General features: G+C 38.4%; 1 long non-coding RNA gene across 1 annotated transcript; it reads right to left on the bottom strand.

Annotated features, from left to right (window-relative positions):
* Window positions 1-8598: 8598 nt before the first annotated feature.
* Window positions 8599-12762, bottom strand: LOC106924781 (uncharacterized). The gene is made up of 2 exons (XR_001419707.2): window positions 12659-12762; window positions 8599-10044 (listed from the first exon to the last, which is right to left on the bottom strand). It is a non-coding gene; the product is annotated as an uncharacterized LOC106924781 (long non-coding RNA).
* Between the last annotated feature and the right edge of the window lie 1514 nt (window positions 12763-14276).

Here is a 14276-nt window from a genome sequence, read left to right as displayed (position 1 = left end):
CTTTCACAAACTGTTCACTGCACTGAGAGCAGAATCAGTGACATTGGTGATCAACAATGGGTGATTTGCAGTTGTACAGATCGATGTAGTTTCTTACACTCTGCCTCACAGATGGAAACTACAGAGGGTCCTGAGGCTCAGAGTGAGTATTAATGAAATATTGACTGACTGCAGCAATTACACAACAAATTATATGAACAAAAGAGCATCCACTATTTGACATTATGACTTCTGTCTATCACTGAATAGTTTGTCCTCAAGTTGCCAAAAAACTGAGGATGTGCTGGACTGTCTGACATGTGCATGTTGGCAAAGAGTCTACCTAATGAGCGAAAATACTTATGGATGGGGCAAATGCCAAATTAGCACCGTATTAAATATAAAAGAGAAGGTTTTCCCAGCACAAAATCTCAGCTGAACCAGAGGAAAATTTAGTTCAGTGAATATTTTACATTGTAAATTTCCTTTAAATAGGTAAATTCAAAGTAAACATTTCCACCTCAAATTTAACAGAATAATCTATAAGATTTCTCACTTTAAAAATAAATTGCTTTTATACATCTGCTGCAAAATGAATATAGATAACCAAAGATTTAGACAAGCTATGCCACTGGTTTCACATTTTCTCTATCAAAACTATGCTTATCTGGTGCTTCATTTATCAAACAGACATTTATTAAAACAAAATTTATTCAAAATGTTCAAATAAGAAAAAGATGAAGTGTTGTCCTGCTATTTTCATCCCAACTATGACTGCTGTAGTTAAACCCAAATTATTTAATTATTTGTATCCTCAGCAGAATTATTTAAACTAATCTGTGAATTTTAACATAATGCTTTGGGGAGGCCCACCCAAAGTCCAAACTTGAATTTAATAGAGAACCTGTGTAGGGGCCAAAAGATTAGGGTGATGGCAAGGAGGCCTTCCAACCTTAAATCTCTGAACTCAATGACTTGAAAAATGCCAAAGTCTGATCAAGATTTTTGTGATGATGATTACTGATGTATTTTAGTAAATCCTAAAAAAAAATATGGAACATAAGTGAATGAGCATGAGAACAGCTGACTGGACTAGAGAACATGGGATCTCTGAACATGACAGAAATGTAGAAACGTCCATTTTCAGCACCACACCCTCACATTAGATCTTTCAAACTAAGAGTTGGTATTATGAGTGTGGTATAGATGTAAGAGGTGGCAAACCTAAGGCAGGGGTCTTCAATCTTTCTGATCCAAAGAGCCATTTCTGCCCTCAGTCCAGCTAAATACATCCTGCTTAGAGCCACCGGTAACCGGTGGCTGCTTTTGAAAGGTACCAGTACCTTTAGTAAAGTCAATATTAGTTATCCGTGTTTAAGAACATTAGTTGATTCTTTATCATTTTTAGCCAAAGTTATGAGAACCTTTGGGAGACAGGTCACAGACTCCCTGTAATAAGGACAGAGTTATGAATCCATTAATGTGTCGTTGCTTAAACAAATAATTTAAGTGAATGGTCTTTAAGGTCTGGAATTGTCTAATATCAGAAAATATAAAACTGACATGATATCAGTCATTCGCTTAGGAACAGCAGCTCAGTTCTCATTCTATAGCCAGGGCTGATCAGTACAAGGTGGCTGCAAAGCTAATGACAATTAGCCGTCTTTGAGGAAAACTAATTTACTATGTATAGAACATAATGTAATATGTTGTCAAACATATTTTGTATAAGCTTACAACATAAAAAGTAAGAAAGGATTGAAATTGCATTTGTTATGAACTGAAGTGATCTGGTGGGTGAGTCTGTCAGTCAACCCTCTCTGTCAGCAGAGCAAAATGGGACAGTGGCTGATTTTCAGACCCATGCAAAGGAGGATAGGATTGGCAGATGAGATCAGTTTCTCAGATCACAGATCTCCCAAATTTAAGGAAATCTGAGCTGATTTATTTAAGCTAGCTAGGCCACACGAGAAAATGTTGAATGTGTCACTTTTAGGTTGGTTCGACTCTCACAGCCTGGCAGTTGCTGCTTAATAGCCAAAACTGCTGAAAATGGAAACAAGGTAGTATTATAGATGAGCAAAGTGAAACTCTGCCCAGTTGTTAAACGGCTTTACCTTTTGTGTTGTTCAATCTTACACTTTATGGGTATAATTTTTAAATATTTTATTAAAAACTGAACATCACCAATCATCAATAGATTGGTGATGTTTGTCAATAGACAAATTCCTAGTGAGGAATTTGTCTATTGAACGGTGATTTATTTATCTACTGTGGTACAATGGAACACCTCAGAGCCACTGCTGCCTGATGTTCTGTCCACATACGGACTTTTATTTGTATGTGATAATAATCTGCCATAAAGTTTAGCCATAAAAGAGAGCTGGCTGTGGTAAATGAATAAACACCATCCTGTGAATCCCATACAGTGGTTGGCTCTCATCTTAAAGCATCCTCACAAGTGCACCATGCGACTTGAACGGTCTTTAAGGTCACTTCAGGTCACTTCAGCCAGGCATCTGTATTAGTGGTTAAACATTCACATCACTGAATCCTCCATCTCATCTCTGCACCACAAATATTTCCCAGCAGCAGCTTCCTTCCACTTCCTCCATCCTTGACAGGTTGCACTCTTCTCAAGGTGAGTCTTTGTCCTCCCATCTCCATCACTCTGTCTGCTGTAAGACGTAAATCAGCTGACCATAATTTCACCTCTGCCTTCCTTGTCCTCAGCCTCCATCCTGATCATTAGCTCCTGTCCTGATCAACTGATTGGCCGATCTCAAATGGTCCCAGCTGCTTTGGAAACTAACCCTCCCTCTGGTCTCCATCTGACTCCATGACAGCCCATTTTACTTGCATCTCCTCTCTCACTCCATTCATCCAACGGTAAATCAGAGAACACGGGAGTTTCCACTCACCACCTCCAACCCCCATGAGCTAACAAACCACTCTCCCCTCCTCCACCTCCCGCTCTTTAACGAAGTAGCCAGAGTTGTGTGCGGTGTCCCCCTCAGGCAGTCTAGTGGACATAGTTACAAACCGTGACAGAGCAGCGGCGATACTCTGCTCTAGTCTTCTCTTATCCCAACCCTCTACAGCTGGATATGGAGCACAACAGAAAGCACTTAAGGGTTCACAGAGTTCCCTACACTATATATTCTTACTAATCTAATTCTGATTTATCAGAATCCAAGGAAATGCTGAAATGACCAGTCAGAATCAGAAAAAAAATGTACTTCATAAAAATAGCACAAAAAGTGCTTCATAAAGCCTAACTTTATGAATTCATAAAGCCTAAGTTCGGGTCTGGATCAAGCTCAGTGTGGTTTCATTAGGCATCAGGGATGAAACGAGACGATGAGGGCTACCCTCAATGAGAGCATCTTCCTCTGGGACCCATCAGTCAACATGTTTAGGAGCGTGGGGGCTTAGGGGGAGGATTGTCACTGCTGAGGAACCATTTTGACGCACTTGTCCGTTTTGGATACCCAAAGCTCAATTGTTGCTTTGTTACCCTTCAGTAAACCCAGCCTCATCCATGGCAGCAGCATCATACCTGCTCTATTATATAATGTGTAAATGAGTTAGTACTAAATGGCGTTTGAGAAAATGAAAAGGGAAACAAACCAGAGGCAACACCCTCAGTAGAGAAGGGTTGCACATTTAGGCATCTGTGTAATTTTATGAATTTTTCTACTTTAAGGAGAACTGAAGAGAAAACTCGGTATGGGTCTACAGCCAATCAGGTAGGAAAGACTAAACTCGGCAACTTGCAGCTTACATATTAGTCCATAACTGTGCTTTTGCACATTTATTATCTCGGACTATGTGAGATATTCAATTCTGGCTTGTTTTTGGGAACGCGTCTGCCTTTTAGTTCGTGACCAATCGCGTCGAGCTTGTTAAAAGCGCATGCACTAGACAACGTATTTGGCCTGTTCTTAACCCCAAGTTGCTTTTTAGATCGCATAAAAACAACCCAGAGCACCTATGATGCCATAAATGAAGCGACAGGCTGTGTGAAACACAAACGCCCTGTTTGGATGTGGAGTAAATGTACCTGAGTCTGTCTCCCTAGGTGAGAATGGAGACTCCAGCGTTTAACGTGTCATTTAGGTGAGACTGAAATAAGGCTGCTTCAGTATGGATGAGTCAGAAAGCTGCACCATATTCTCCACAAAAATAAAATGAATAAAAATGAGTCCATCCCCCACTTTCATCCCACTTAATCCCCGTATTCATCGTTACACCCACTGATTTGGTGTTATAAACAGCAGATACCTAATGTAATGACTTTTCTGAGAGGAATTAGATCCGTTTGACTGCATTACACCTTTGATAAATAGCTAACCGGCCGTATTCAATGGCATTCTAACATCATACCTTCATTCATTTTAACCCTTTCATCTGCAGACTCACCTTTTAACATAGCCGAATCTGTCCCGAACAAACGGCCGACATTTTTGCAGCGGAAAACCAAAGTAGCGTAAATAATGTTTCTTACCCCCATTGGTGCGCTGTCAGTCGGTTCTCCTCCAAAGACGAACTCAGACTTGATTAAACCAGAATATCTGGATTTGGATTTTAAGACCAGAAGATGAAACTGAATTAAAAGGAAAAAAAACGAGCAACTGTCTTAAAATGTCGTCTGTAAACTACCGTTAGATAAAACTGTAATGTGAAAAATCCGTTAACTGACTAAAAGAGAATCCTGTGAACTGACATTTTTGTGAGGATTTAACACAAGGTACACTGACAAGGGAACGTCTCATTAAACACCTCGACAAAAAGCTTCACCCTCATTCAAAGGGAAATGAAAAAAAAGCTCGTTATAATTTTTTCGGTGTAAAATATTAAAATTAATCGCAGCCGTTCACCAACCGTCTCCCCGCGAGGCGAAAATGATGCCGGTGGAAAGTAGAGCCGGCCAGCAGCCTTCTCTCTCCCTCTCGGATGCCGTCTCCCTCCGAGGCTGCACGCAGACTGCCGTGACAGCCAAAGACCTCATCTCCCGACAACCATAACTCTCCGCAAAGTAAATAGTTCCCAGAATAACTCGCAAAGGTAATTCTATTAAGTGGCAAGTTTTCCAATTTAATTGAGTTATAGCATTATTATATAACATTAACTCCGATTTGACAAGTTTAAAGACTGCTATCTCAGAACACAACTATTTTGTCATCAGTGGTGTGTCTGTGCCTGATAGTATTGCATAAATACATTTATCAAATATAATTAAATTAAATTGTGATCTTTGTTGAATCAGTTAAAATAATTTCTACTGCAGAGTTAATAGCTTAGTAAGTCATTTTGAAGTTACAATCACAAACTTCAATGTATTTTTCTTGAAATTTTATTTTTCCACTCTGAAAAAATGGTGTTTAAAAAACTGTGGTATGTATGTCAATGTCTTGCAAAAACTACATCAAATTCTTATCATTTTTTTATGCACACATTGTCCAGTATGCTGAATCAATCAACTATAATAGCTAAAGTAAAACTAAGTAAAAAAGAACAACCAAAGTCCAAAGAAAATTAAAATATTACAGGAAAAACTGGCCTGCTTGGAAGCAAAATAATGAGAAATATAGAATAATTGTGTTTTGCAAAATGTTTTATCCCCCTTGGAAACTTTGATTAGATTATAATCTAATTTGCTGAATTAATCAGTAGGCATCTATCGGAGAAACCTTTGTCAACGTTACATTTTCATTACTCTAGAAGTCATCAGAACATTCACTGAAAAACTTGATATTAAGAAGAATTTAAAGCTTTTGTCCTGTATTTATAATTCAGTACAGATGGACATTTTTTTATCCAATGTTTCATAAATGCTTCTGAAATTGTGGTTTATTGACATCACTTCTGAGCAGAACTAAAGCTTTATTTATTGATGCATATCTGCGATTTGCATGGCATATTTGCCCTGGCAGCGCAAAGGAGGAAGCAAAACAGCAAAAGAAAATAGCTGGAAGAAGGTAAATTCAAAGAAATGAATCAGATCAATTTAACTTGGCCAAAACTCAAGCACAAGTGGAATAAAAATAAATCACAGTACAAGCTGGAAATAATGTCATATTCACAGTCTGTTGTAACAACATTACATAACAGATTGTTTCTGTGCTCATCACCTGCTGTGGAAGATTGCAGACAATTAGAGACCCTACTGCACCAAGAGGAGCTGCTGCCATTTATGCATAAATATATATTAAGCTACCTTGATACAGGAGATTAAATGACACCAAGCGGTGTCTTAGAAATCTTTTAGTATTTCATCATATAGGAGCATATTACTCAGTCATTTTTAAGCACGCATGCTGCTGTGAAAATATCTGGATGTGATTGTCTGCAGGCATTTCTGTGTCCAGGTAGGATCGATACTCTGTCATCACTCCGGAGTGACCTGGTTTCTGCGCTGCTCAGTCATCCATCAAACAAAAACAATCTTTTTACCCGGGATGTTCCAGAAATAGAAAATGGAAATATTGTGTCAGTAGTGTGCTGGGGTTTTTTCTTACAAAAGAAATGTATAAAAGTGTGATAGTTGGCAAAGTAAAATTTCTTTATATACAGGAATAATACCAGCAGATTTAGCTGAACTGACCCATAAACATTAGGAATAAAACAGTGATTGTATTTTGTGAGCGGACATTAACTACAGGTGCACCTCAGTAATTAGAGAGTTAATGTATTTCATAATGCCAATTCAAATACCAAAATATAATAAATATAAATATAATAAATGCAATAATTAGTAAGCAATAATATATTTTTTATTTTTGCAAATATTGTTTTCAGCTGTTCCTTTCACTGTGTCTGTCCGGTGCACATTTTTGGCAAAAAGTAGAGAAACTTGAAGAAATGATGCCCTTTTCTTGACTACTTTTAGTGCACACACTTGTATTTTTGCTCAAAATTACATAATCAGTCTTTCCAGAATTCACATTTTCCCTCTGGTATATTTCTGCTGCTCCTCTTCATTTATGCATTATTTTCAATGAATGCAGCTGTTAATGTTGCGTCTCTTCTTCGTTTTTCTTACCAAGTGTGCCTCATTATGTGGCACACATAATGTTTAGCTATGGAGTTTTTCCTGGATTAATTCTTTAACAAAACTATTGTTGCCATTAGTTTTATGTAATATCTTTGTTTTGTTTAATGTAACTGTCTGTTCTTCTTTAAATGATTATTGTTTTACCAATTAGCATAAATGCTACATTGCATATGACTGACTTATTTTTGTGTTGCTCTGTGACCAGATCTAAAACTTACATGACTTTATTGCTTTGCAGCTGAATTCTCCATTACTCTACATGAACTGAGTTTGTCTTGAAGTAACTTGAGCTGTTAAATTAATAAAATGAAATGAAAACATTCCATTGGAAAACCAGAATTATTGACTGCAAAAGAACATTTAAACCAAACTAAGAGATTAAATAAAAAATCTTCAGAAGTTCCAGTTTTTAATTGAGCTCGTTTTCAGATTTTGCACTTTTGAATGTCATCAGGATCTACAAACTGACAATGTTGTTCTTACCCATTTTTGTTCTTTTTTCACTGGATTTATAAGTTTAAAATCTAATCTTTTACATATTTAATGTAATATTTACTATAATTATGATGACTTCTCTACTTTATGTGGACAAATGCTTTAATTTCCAGTGAATTTTGGAGTTAAAAATACAATGTGATGCAACTTTCGCTCACTGGACCTTCAAGAAAGAAAATCAGCATGCTGCAGAATAAAATGATTGAAAAATATGTAAAATAATCCATTTAAGACTGGTTTACAAACGAGAAAGGAGCCAGAATGTATGGTAATACATTCATACTCGTTGGTCTCCTCTAAATTTCCATTCCTCAGCTTCCTCCTTCTCTCCTGCACCTCATCTTCCTCCAGCCATTTGATCCTCCTCTTTACTTTCCTCTCACAACTGCAGCCACTCTTGCATGTCTCCAGCTGTCAGGGTGTGTCAGAACAATGGAGGCAGCACTTCTCAAACGAGAAATATTACAGTAAACCTTTCCTCTCTTGCAAACTGTAATAACTGGCTGGAACAGGGGACATTTTTGAAAGAAAAGTGTTGAAAGCAGGATTGAATGCATTTATATGCCAAGTTCATATTTCCATGAAAACAACGCTGTTTTTTTTATTTTTACACGGTTCAGGGGTAATATATATTTTCTACAAAACGTTTTTATTGTCTGTTGTAAATGGCATAAGGCTGCATTTGTGCTTCATAAGAAAAGTGCTTCATAAAATGAACAAGCGCTTTAAAAACCAATATGAAGGTAAATTTATAAAAGTTATACGATTTTTGTGTTTTAAATGTGTTGATTCATGACCTTTGACCACGGTTGCAACAGGTGTATGAGAGAAACTCAGATTTCTTAGTGGTTTCCCTCCCAGGCTCCTTCTGTTTGAATTTAGAAGCATTTTCAGAGCAGAAGTAATAAATGTATTTTTTATTGCTCTGTAGAAACCCTTCTGATTCAGAGCTAGCAGAGTGGAAAGAAAAATGAATCAAATTTTACAACATTACATAAAAAAAAACAGTATAAACCTTCAGCTGACAAGACTATTCTGGGGGAAACGGTTTAAGGTCACCTAAAAGGTTTTGTGACAGGTGGGTTTAATACCACAAACACATTCCAGTATTTTATTATTTTTTGAACATTGATGTTTTTATGGAGTGAATTCTCAGAAAACCTGAGTTATACCAGAGAGACTCCTCTTGTTTTAAGCATTTAAACTGCAATTTATGTCAAAATGTCTCTGGATGGTTTTGAATGTAATTTGTTGTCCACATTTTGTCAGGAAACAGTTGGATTGATTTATCTAAGAAACCTGATTGGATGGCATATTTAAGAACTTGAAAACATGCAGGATGGCATGAAAACATGCTAAATAATAACATGCTGATAAAAAAATCTAGAAAAGGATATTAAGAAGCTCTAATGTTTAACGTTTTTCATATTCTGTAGCATTTACTTTTTCCTCGTCGTTTCTGGTGGTGCACAGCTTTTCGATGCACAATAAATAATTCACTCCACCTTAAAGAAGTTTCTATTTGTGTGTCGGTTTGTGGAAATCTGTGTGTCTGGATGGTTCTGCCTCCCACACACTCCGTGCACTTTCTGCTCCAGTCAGAGATCACATCTTTTAATGGAAACACTTGAAGGTAGAGAGAGGCTCGGATCACCAGAGTAAAGGTTCTGTTTTATGTTTTGGGGAGGAGAAACAATCTGAGTTCTGGAGCAATTTTAAAGCAAAATGTCTGCCATATTCCTCCTGCAGTACGTCTACTGTTCACAAGACATGAACTCTTAATTTGACGCTCATTCAGCAGCAATTTGCTCACCTATAATGCCAAGATGAGGACTTAAATTAATTTATAAACCTGTGTAGAGTCTGGAGTCTCAGTCCTTTTAATTTCTTCTCTGCTATTTTCCATTTAAAAAAAACTAAAGTGCCATTTTTACAAAGAATAAATTTGTATATACAAATTAAAAATTTTACCTGGAGGAAAAAAAACAACAACACAGATTGTGCGTTGTGTTAGTTACTGCAAGTGCAGTTTACAGCAGCTCATAACTGCTGATCAATAACTGAGGGGCAGGAAGTGAGTCTGACCTTGCTCTTTATTTGGACGCGTGAACAGACCAGAAATCATGGACCTGCTGGCTACTCTGACCACTATTTTTAAAGTGTGTGATAAATATTTTAGGAGGTAGTTTGGGAAAAAATCCATGAGACGAGCAGAAGTTGTCAAACAGTCACGCCTCCTCCAGCTGGTACTTTACTCTGGTAAACATGGCTGCCAAAATTTACTATGCAGCTGTTGCTTTAAGAACCTGTTCCACTGTGACAGCCAATCACAGACAGGAGAAGGTGTTTTAGACTGTCCTTGTCAATGACCTTGAAGGAAGCAGGACGGTGAACGTAAGATTGGTTTAAAGACCAGTCATCTTCCAGTTTTCCTCTCTCTGCTTGACCAACCAACCCATCGACTGCAACATCACCTCATCCCACTCACACAGTCCTCCCCTCCATCCTGTCGCCTGTGGAGCATTGCATAATTCCCAGAGTGGGGGAAGGAGGAGAAGATGGGTGAGAGAGGAAGAGAAAGAGAGAGAATGACTCACGATGCAACCATAAAGCTGAAGTGCTAAAGCCTCATCCTTCATCACAAGCAGGAAGAAACTCCAGCAGTTTTTCTGCAGCTTTATTATTAAAGTGACTGTATTAGTTATTTTACACACTTCATTAAAATTTTACTTTGTCTATTGAATGCAGGTTTAAAAAGATGTGACACTTGCTCTCAATGTAAAAATAATTAAAATTCAACAAAAAGTGTTGGATAAATGTGCATAATAGATTAGATTAGAAGTGCAAACTCACAATGGCACTGAAAAAAGACTGAAAAATATTGAAATGTTTTGTAACCACTTAAAAAACAGCACCCACCCTTTTTCTATACATGTACTGTAGATGGTTACTGCACATACGGGTAGATGATCTGGATGTAGAATTTCACTGCAGTTTTCCTCAGAACTCCACTAACAAAGAAGTGGATTTATATCACTAAACTGCTGCACACAGAAATTGTTCTCAATCATATTTTTGCATTTGCTTCCTGTGAAATCAATGGAGAAAATGGCTAAAACTACATTTCTGATAATACAGTTTTGTTTATTTGACATCATTAATTTAAATTTATTGAGACAATGATAAATTAAAATTCGTATGATTTTTTTTTTTTTGCGATAAATGATAAATGATGAGTGGGTGAGAGCCTGGTGCACCCTGGGTAAAATGCTCCAAGAAACATATTGAGTTAATAAATGTCACAATCAATTAATGGATATGAATAATGCAATTTTACATCCTCATTCTCTATTTACTCAGTTTAGATGATGAACTAGTTGTATTTACGAAAGTTATCTTGATAAATCAAATTCTCGTAATCACTTACATGTATGAATAATTTGCCAGTGGAAGTATAACTTTATCAATATCAAAGAATTATTGAAGCAATACAAGCTACTATGTCTTGTTGTAAAGTTACTTGTATGTTAAGTTTGTCTTTTTTCAAGTGTACCAAAATATTTGCACTAGAAAATGAACCAAAATTAGTTGGTAAGATTTTCTGTTTTTGTAGTGGAGGGAAGAGCAGATCTGTAACATTTTCACAGTATAATATTAATTCCACTCGTGTAAAGAAATAGAAAAGTAAGAATTTTCTCATCCAGGTAGTAAAAATCTAAGACACTCAAGTGAATCAATTTGCAAAGTAAAACCTCAAGTCTACATATTCTAAATCTATCAAAAGTTTGACCATTAAATCAATTATATTTCAGCAAGTTCATGTTCTGAGTTAGGTTGTTTATATTGGTTAAATACTTCAATGCTGCTCCTTTAGATCTGCCAACCAGCTAGCCAGAGTAATGAAACAACCTCAGACATCCATCTTCTCTCTCTCCCTGTCCTCTTATCTTCTGTAATGTTGATGTTTCATTTGGCCCACAAACAAATGCCGCCCTGGTTTCCCTGGGAATCCATGTCTGGGTGACCTTGTAGAGGAAATCACCGGTCGTCCATCATGTACCGGCGTAGGGAGCCTTAGATTCGATAAGACCCGAGGATAAAATTGGTTAATTTACTCCGCCAGGGCCACACGGGGCTTTGCTGCGCCTGGGGAAATCTACGGGCATTAAGCCAGTTATGGCATCCTAAATGTTGCAATTTTTTAAAAACACACAGGGTTTTGAATTTTCTGTATAACTTTTCTAACTTTTCCAGTTCAGGCATAGCAAACCAACCGATCACATGTGTCAAAGTCGAGGCCCAGGGGCAAAATCTGGCCCACCATAGCTTTTAATGTGGCCCTCTAGACTCCAGACGCCAAATTACCTTCCTCCAGAATTTTTTAATTTACACAAAAATCAAAAGATTCACGCATTTTTTGCTCCAATTCATCCCTGATTTCACTGGAAATTTTCCACAAAAGTGGCCAGAAACAGGCGGTTTACATGCGATTCCCATCCGCAGGAGGCAGCATTTCTAAACTTCTACTACACTGCTGACTGAGTTTTATTTAATGTCAGTTATAATATGATGATCTGAAACACTGAAATGTAACAAAAGAAGCAAAAACAATTATATGGTTGTACGAATAAGCAATCTAGTTGCTTTAGGTGTCTTGTGTTGTTTAGCACCTTCTTGTCTGCCACCCTCTCTTCCATCTTTCCTCTCATATCAGTCACACTTTTCTTTTGTCTCTGCTCATGCTCATCTCTCCCTCGCAGCCCGTCACGCTGTCACCTCTCAGGCTCCATCCATCTATTACACAGACAGCTGTTGTTCCTCTCTGATTGGCTCACCATTTTAGCCCGGCTGTGGCTCGGCGCCGTCTAAAATGGATCCCCTTCGTGGGACTCATGGAGACGCTGAAGCTGCAGAGTGATTTAACTTTGTGTGCCGGCAGCTCTGACAGCAACGTTAATAGGAAAAAGTCTATGATTTAGTGCATTGAGGTTTGTCTGCTATGGACTTTTATGAAGTGAATTTCTGACATTACGAGTCGTTTATAGTGTGTTAGCGTAAACATTTGGGATTTTTTTCCGTTCATATTTAGAGATTTTGGTTTCTCTGTATGAGGTGAACATAACTCACTTTATCTGTTATGATTGGATGGCATTTCACAACTAGACCTTCTGTCCTCTCACGCCCACATTCCCGACGTTCCCTGGTCGCCGGATCTCGACCTCATTTCCACTGCATCTATGAATGAATGTGACAAAAAAAGTGAATGAAAAAGAGAAAGAGATGGAAAGAGAGGAGGGGGATTATAGTGAGTTTAATTTTAGACACGACACGTAATTCCCTCGTTTTTCCAGGGCTTCTATAAATAAACTCTGCTCTCACTCTCAACCCCTGTTCTCACCCACACGATCGCTGTTCGATGGGTAACATGGGAGGGTGGGGGCTGTTGCTAAGCAACCGTATCCTGAATTGGGAGGTCATGTGATTGGCGGATGACTGCCACCATGATGAACCCACATGTAGGCTCAGTGGAAACATCTCTAGATATCAGTCTTTACTACAATAATAGCTTTTCTTCCATTCTGTGAGGTCATGATAAATCCATCCACAAAGTGACAGACGGGTTTTTCTGCCGTCTGACTGCCTGATGGTTCTGTCTGGTTTAACTGCAGTGTTATGTAACGGTACATCCAGGCTTTTAGGTGGTGGGATAATGGGCTGCAGCTCCTTTAATGGACGGCTGTAGATTAACCCGGCCTCTTAACGCATCACTTAGTGCACAAGAACGTAACAACTGAGGAATTTACTCTTACTGTGGCTATTTAGTGACTGAGTAACAAGTGGGAGAAAATCCAGACTGATGATAAAACCTGTAATCACTGGTGACAGGATCTGGGTTTGGAAAAAAGATTCCAGTTTTCAAAGATTGGTGATTTCAGACTCACTAACTTCAGCAGTTCTCAGCGTTTCCCAGATCGTAACAGAAACTTTCCCATAGATCTAAACCAAACATTTCCAGTTCACCTCAGGTCTGTCACTAACCCAACCAGAAACAAGAAGAGATGATCAGTTGACAACCTTTCTTTTCAAATCTGTTCAAATGACTCCACAGGTCTGATGATACGATTACAAAAACACGCATCACCAACACTTGGTCAAAGATCGTCTGATACTACATACACAAAACTGTGGTCAGACATGGACAGCAGCTTGCACAGAGTCAGACTGGGAAGGCTCAAACAGAACAGAATACGCTCAAACAAGAATGAGTAATCTCAGCTGATGTTGGGTAAATAAACTCTAAAAAGCCAAAAAAGGAAGATCTTCATCACAGAGACGAGTATTCCTCTCGCTGCAATTCTAAAATTGAGTTAGAGCCTAAACTTTAATTGAGGTGAGTCCAATTAGTTGTAATCTCTCAACAGTGCACACAAACTTCTGCTCCTTTCCCACCACTGAGTCAACATCCTGCATCCAGAAAGTCAGATTATGATGTCCAGGGATTTCTCCTGGCAGAAACCAACTAAATATGGAGGGGGCTTCCCGACACCGGCTGACCCCCAGGAGCCGAGCCTCAGCCACCAGCCGCTCGCTGCCATGCTCCCCGGCCCCCAGGAGGGAACCCCGGAGTCGCAGTCCGGGAAATGTTTGCCGATTGCTGTGGTCTGCAATTCATCAAGATCATGATTCACAAAATATGCTGGTGCTTTTTGTCCAGCCATGTGTAGCACAATAAGCTAATTGATCA

The sequence above is a fragment of the Poecilia mexicana genome, unplaced genomic scaffold, assembly GCF_051168715.1.
Source record: "Poecilia mexicana isolate PSO_F unplaced genomic scaffold, ASM5116871v1 scaffold_11, whole genome shotgun sequence".
Lineage (NCBI taxonomy): Eukaryota > Metazoa > Chordata > Actinopteri > Cyprinodontiformes > Poeciliidae > Poecilia > Poecilia mexicana.
This window is presented reverse-complemented; position numbering and strand designations above follow the sequence as displayed.